Source organism: Buteo buteo, chromosome 18 (genome assembly GCF_964188355.1).
Source record: "Buteo buteo chromosome 18, bButBut1.hap1.1, whole genome shotgun sequence".
NCBI classification, from domain to species: Eukaryota; Metazoa; Chordata; class Aves; order Accipitriformes; family Accipitridae; genus Buteo; species Buteo buteo.
The window spans coordinates 7,999,018-8,005,017 of record NC_134188.1 but is presented as its reverse complement, the minus strand read 5'-3'; positions in this window follow the sequence as shown (position 1 = coordinate 8,005,017).

The following is a 6,000-nucleotide window of genomic DNA, read 5'->3' as shown; positions in this document are numbered from 1 at the left end:
GGCTCCCACAGGAGGGGTCGGCTGTGGGATTTGCACCGGCGGGGCCGTTTCTGGGCGGGACCCTCCTCCAGCCATAGAAACCGGTCTTAAAGCTCAGCGTTGCTCTTTTGCCGTCCTGACCGGGCGGGTCCGTGTCGCGCACAAAGGCGGCGGGACGGGTCCGGGCAGCCGTACCCGGGTCCCTGCCGGGCTGTTTCCTCCTCCCGCTCACCAAGTCCACGCGCTCACAGGGGCTCGAACAGCGTGTTGGATGCTGCGGAGAATATTTATTTAGAAATAACTTAACTGCGCTGTTTTCTGAACTCCAGTTCAAGCCCGACAACAACTGCGGGCAGCACCACCACCTTTCCTGAAAGGCACCGCCACAGGCGCGGCTTCGCGGGGCTGATCCTCTTGAACGTGGGCGTTTTGAACGCTTGACTTTTTTAGCCTTTACTAGCGGCCCGTGGCATGACAGAAATCCCCCATTTCTCTCCAAAACCGGAGGGTGCTTGCGCCGGGTGCGCTCCCGCCCCCCGGGTCGCGGTCGGTAGCGGGGCGGCTGCCGCGGGGCTGCGGCGCCACCTGGCGGCGGCGGGAGGGACCGCCCGAGGCTGAGGCGGAGCCGCCCGAGGCTGAGGCGGAGCCGCCCGAGGCTGAGGCGGAGCCGCCCGAGGCTGAGGCGGAGCCGCCCGAGGCTGAGGCGGAGCCGCCCGAGGCTGAGGCGGAGCCGCCCGAGGCTGAGGCGGAGCCGCCCGAGGCTGAGGCGGAGCCGCCCGAGGCTGAGGCGGAGCCGCCCGAGGCTGAGGCGGGCCGGCGCCGGGAGGTGCTCCGGCGGTGGCTGAGGCTGGAACGTCTGCGGGCCCCGGAGCAGCTGGAAAGACCAAATCCACAGGGCGAGGGGTAAGGCTTTAACAGCCCAGAGGTGCGGCACGGGGAAAGGGGTGCCCCGAAAGGAGAAGGTTTGGAAAAAACCGGCAAGGGGGGTGGTGGGGGGATGGCCGGTGTGGGTGGGCCGAACCTGGACTTTGGGAGCAAGTAGTCCTTTTGAGGGTGAAGAGGCCAAGGGGGTGATAGCGGCGGTAGGGTTGCCTTGGCAGAAGGCAGGGGCGATTATTACGGCCTTGCCTGCTGATGAGGTGATGGAAAAAAATGCTCAGACGAGTGACCAGGAATTCAGAAAACTCTGAGACTCTTAACAGCTAATGGGGGGGGGATGCCCCAGACAAATGCCCGAGCGGTAGCAGCCTGTACGTGTGGGAATGTGCGTGTGCCTTCATCTGGGTATCAGAGCAGAGAAAGGAAGCAGTAACCTCTGATCTTGGCATACACAGAGAAACTGTGGATCAGGGAGATGTGCCCAGGGACCACAGAAAGATGGAGGTCGGTTTGGGATCAAGTGTGTGGGAATGCTGGAACATGGGAGCGAGATCAGGGCGGTAAGGAAGGGGCTTGTAAAATTGTACATAGTAATGCAAGGGCTGCTCAAGAGAGGGACTGCAGGAGAGGGAGAGAGCTGGTGGAACGGCTTGGTCTGGCCCATTCCTAATGGAGAGCTGGAAGGCATGAGGAGTGACTGGTTGTATGGACGGCACCTTGGTTATGGGGACTAGTCTAGAGAAGTACTAAGAAGGATAGAGCAGTTTGGATTCAACATGAACTAGGAAAATCTTGGGCTGATGTGCTGATTATCAGGGATATTGTTAAAGTATTCCAGCTCCTTTAATCTTCATTCTGTTTGTTAAAGGTGTAAAAACATGCAACAGCTGCTGGCATGTGCTTTCCCTCAAGATCTCAAGGGAGTTTTAACATTTAGTCTCAAGACAATGGGAACAGATTTAAATGCTTGGTGTCCAAGTAATGAGTATTTGTTAATAGTCCTTTTAGAAGTAACTGATTTTACCTTTGAAGGGGTGTGGAATGAGTAAAAATAGAACAAATAGGTTTTTGTATGGGAGCACAATATGGGGCAGATGCAGAAGTTGCATGGAGTCTGCATGGTACCTTTGCACCCGAAGTAATACTAGAGGTACACAGTTATATCAGGCTATGTATGCTGCCTGTTAGTTTGGGACACTGAGTGTATCCAGACAAAGCCTGGTATTCATCCTGTAATACATGGAATGGAATAGGGAATGCCAGAAACGAATTATTCTGGAACACTTTCAGAGTGTGCCTTTTCTGTACAGCCTGCCGGGCAAAACTTGCCTGGCATACTGGCTGCCTGGCAAATATCATGGAAACAATATAGAACGTATGAGCCCATCTGACATTTAACAATCCTAAATTAATTTGGTATTGTAATGCTCTTAGCTAAACTCAGGAAGATGGGGGTGTAGGGATGAATTTTGAATCCCGTACAAAGTAATTCAGTAACAAACTTGGGATGGTTATCTGATGCAGCGACAATAACCACCTTGGATAGCCAAAAGTGGCACGTGGCAAAAGGGACTGCCAATCTAACAGAACATACCGCTGAGGTGTTCAATTGAACAGTATCGGTGGCTATTTATTGTACCAAGCACAACTGCTGGCAACTGAAACAGTGAACCAGTGGTTAGATGCTTTTTGTAAGGAGTTAATTCCTTTCTCACGGGTGATACTGCAGCGAGTCCTGTGTCAGGAGGGCACCAGAGGAGTGGTGCCAATTTTTGTCTTGGGAATGGGATGGATCTTCAGCAATGGAATGGTGGCTTGGGGACAAATAATGAAGGAGGGGTGTGAACAGTGGGATATAAAATCTTGCATTAGGCTAATGAAAGTCTTGGGTGCGGGGCTATGGGAACCTGATTTAGAAGGGGAACATGAGCATACAGTAAGCCCTTAAGTCTAACCAGCCACTCTTGGAAGTGGAACAACTTCACAGCACGTATGATCTACACCACATAATGAACCCTGCAGAGCACCATGGGTATCACCACGTGTCGGTGGGAAGGAGGCAGAATGGGAACTCCAGTGGTATATGGTAACAGCGAAAGTTGTATGTGTGTTGCCTCACTGCTAGTGGTAGTGTGGGAAGATAACATAAGCAGAATGTTTTTTTGGGAGGAGTTGGGTGGAGAAAGGATGGTACAAGGGCAGTGAAAAAGCGGGTCCAGAAACAGAGAAAGTGGGGGAAGGTAAGAACAACATAGGGGGATCTCCTGACAGGAGGAGCGTGGATGCTTCCGTGCTGGAGGGATGCTGAGCTGCAGACCCGAGCCCACCAGGACACCGGGGAGAGACTCCTTGGAGAGCCCTGCTGGACCCTCCTCCCCACCATCAGCTCTCTGCCCAAACAGCTTAGCGTGGGCAAGTGGAGTGAGGAGAGGTAGGCTTGCACCCTGATGCTCAGCGGTGGGGAGGCAAGGGGGCTAGGATTGTAATGCGATATCATTGGGTGTAATCTGCAAGTTTTAAGAATGATAATTGGTTTTAGAGTTGTGTGTGCTTTTAATCATTTAATCGTTGTGTTAGTTTCTTAGGAGTGTATTCAGTGAATAAACATTGTACTCTCAAGCCTGCAATCTAAAGGGAAGGGAGCTGGACCTGGGAAGTAAAGCTACAAACAGCTTTTACCAAGCTTATACTGTGTGTGGCTGGCTGTTACTGTGCACTGACCCTCCTCACATCCCCGCTCCCACCAGCTTTCATAACAAAATCCCATGACCCTTCACAATAAGCACTATTCCTAACATGAAGACTTAGCAGCACAGCCATGAATAAAAATAGGCTTAACTCAGAAACGGTTCACCATGCTAGGGAAAATGTGAGGTGATCCAACATGACCCTCCCTATCCCAGTCTTCCTTGCTGATGCTGACTCCAGCTTCACCCACGAGGGTATTGGTGGGGCCATGTGTGTTGACGTGACCTGCTTTTAGCACGTGTCAGTACTGAGCTGCAGGAATAGCCACCATGCGTGGTTTGGAACAAGTCTGACGCTGGCAAAGCTGGAAGCCGTGACATGGCCAGTATTTCTGTTCTGCGTCAGGCAGATGCCTTGAGTAGGACAGAAAGCCAGCAACAGCTGCATAAACCTAGGACAGGACGGATGATTTTTGACCAGCTATTGTCCAGTAACATTCCTGTGCAATGTTTCCATACTGACAGGTGCTGAAGTGAAACTGAATGAAACAAGGACAACATCAAGGTTGTGAGGTGGCACAGAGGGACTATTCATCCCCAGCTAGTCCACCCCACTGACGAGTTACGCTGCATGAGGAGCCCCTTGGCACAGCTGGCAGGAACTAACATCTTCCACTTCTCAAAGCCATCTGGGACGTCTCTACAAGGACATCTTGAGAAGAAACCAGCTCCTTGACTAGAAGCTAAGCAGGATGGAAGGAAGCTCTGCTAGTAATCACCGAGCGCCTGTTTGGCTTCAAATCGCCACACTGCAGCTCATGCAAACTCTGCTGCCTCGGATGTGGGGAGGGACAAGTGATGACACTTGGAGCAAGCTCTGGGAAGCCAAACAGCGACTGAGAATGCCATGTTGTGGGAACGGCTGCTCACCTCACTCACATCTGATCCTGTAACTGTCAAATAATGAAAAAAACCAACCCTGTTCCCTGTCCATTTTTGCATTTCACACCTCCGTTTCTGGCTGCCCACCTGCTTTAGCCACAGGAAGAACTGTATGAGAGAAGTGAAACATTTCCCCTTGCAGCTTCAGCACCAGATAAGGTCTATTGCACATCTTCCAGATGTTTGTTGGTCTATTTGCAATAAATAGGTCCTGCAGGTTGGTAGGAACAGGTGGCAAAATTTACTGTATCATCCCTTTCAACTTTTTTTTTTTTCATTAAAAATACAGCTACCAACATTTGCTATGCTTTTGGAAAGATGTCTTAGAGCAAGACACTGCAAACACTCCAGTTTTTCATGTTTTCTCTCTGTACTGTTTAGACCTCATTATCTATGACAATTTCATCTCCATTTTGCTTCTGTATTTTTTTCCTCTCAGAGTAGCTCATCTTAAATTCCAGAAACATGCAACCCCGAGGCAGACACATCCCAATAGCCTCTTAGATGGAGACTGATGCAAAATGATAATTTGTCTCATTAGGAATCTTATTATTTGCTCCTGGTAATATCAGACAAATTTCTAAATCATGAACACGTGCTTTTGCTGAAACAGCATCTTGAAAAATTTTATTTCAGCCATATTGATTTAGTCATTGTTTTCCTAGTGTCCTTTTATTCAATGATATTCATGTCTCCTAAATTATCATTTCTTCTAATAACATTTAGAAGAGCTTTGTTTCTTTTAACTTTAGGACCTATCATTTAATTAGTCTCCTTTTTTTTTTGAAATCCCCTTTTCCAAGATTAGTGGCAAAGCATCACATTTTGGTGTCCTTCCTTTTCAACAGTGAATGTAATTTGTCTGTCCTGTGACTCAGCTACTGTTGCTCTGGAATTACCTTCTGTGCATTATTTAAGAGATGCACATGATGTTTTTAGTAATGTTCACTCGTTCTAATAGTACAATTTCAAAGTAGATTAAAACACAGTAAGATGCCACATAATTTAAAAAAAATCTGTATACTGAAAAAAAAAGAAGAGAATTTTAAACTTCTTCATTGATAAGTCTTAAAACCAATTGGTTTTCTTGGGGGTAATTTAGAGCTACTAGTTGCTCCATGGGGTAATATTAAAACTGACAAATTTCCCCTAAAGCAGTGGGCCCAAGGCATACAGTGTTGCAGTATGACAGCCCTGTAGTACTTCCTTTCTCAAGGAAATTGCTCATTGGATGGTTCTCATTTCAGAATCTACTTCCTTTAGGTTCAATTTCATAAAAATTTTAAACCAGCTCTTCTCTAAGAGTTTTCACCCTTCACAGGAAATAGTACATCAATTTAACAAAAAACATCCAAATGCAAGTACTTGTATTCAGGGGCCACTAAAGACGATGAAGAAAGGCAGCATTCACAAAGCGCAACTTTAGTCCAGTGAAGCTCATCTTCCGTGTGCCCTTTGCAGTTCATGGAGAAAGGCCAGGTCCTCCAGAGGATGTTTCAGAGCAGCAAGCTGG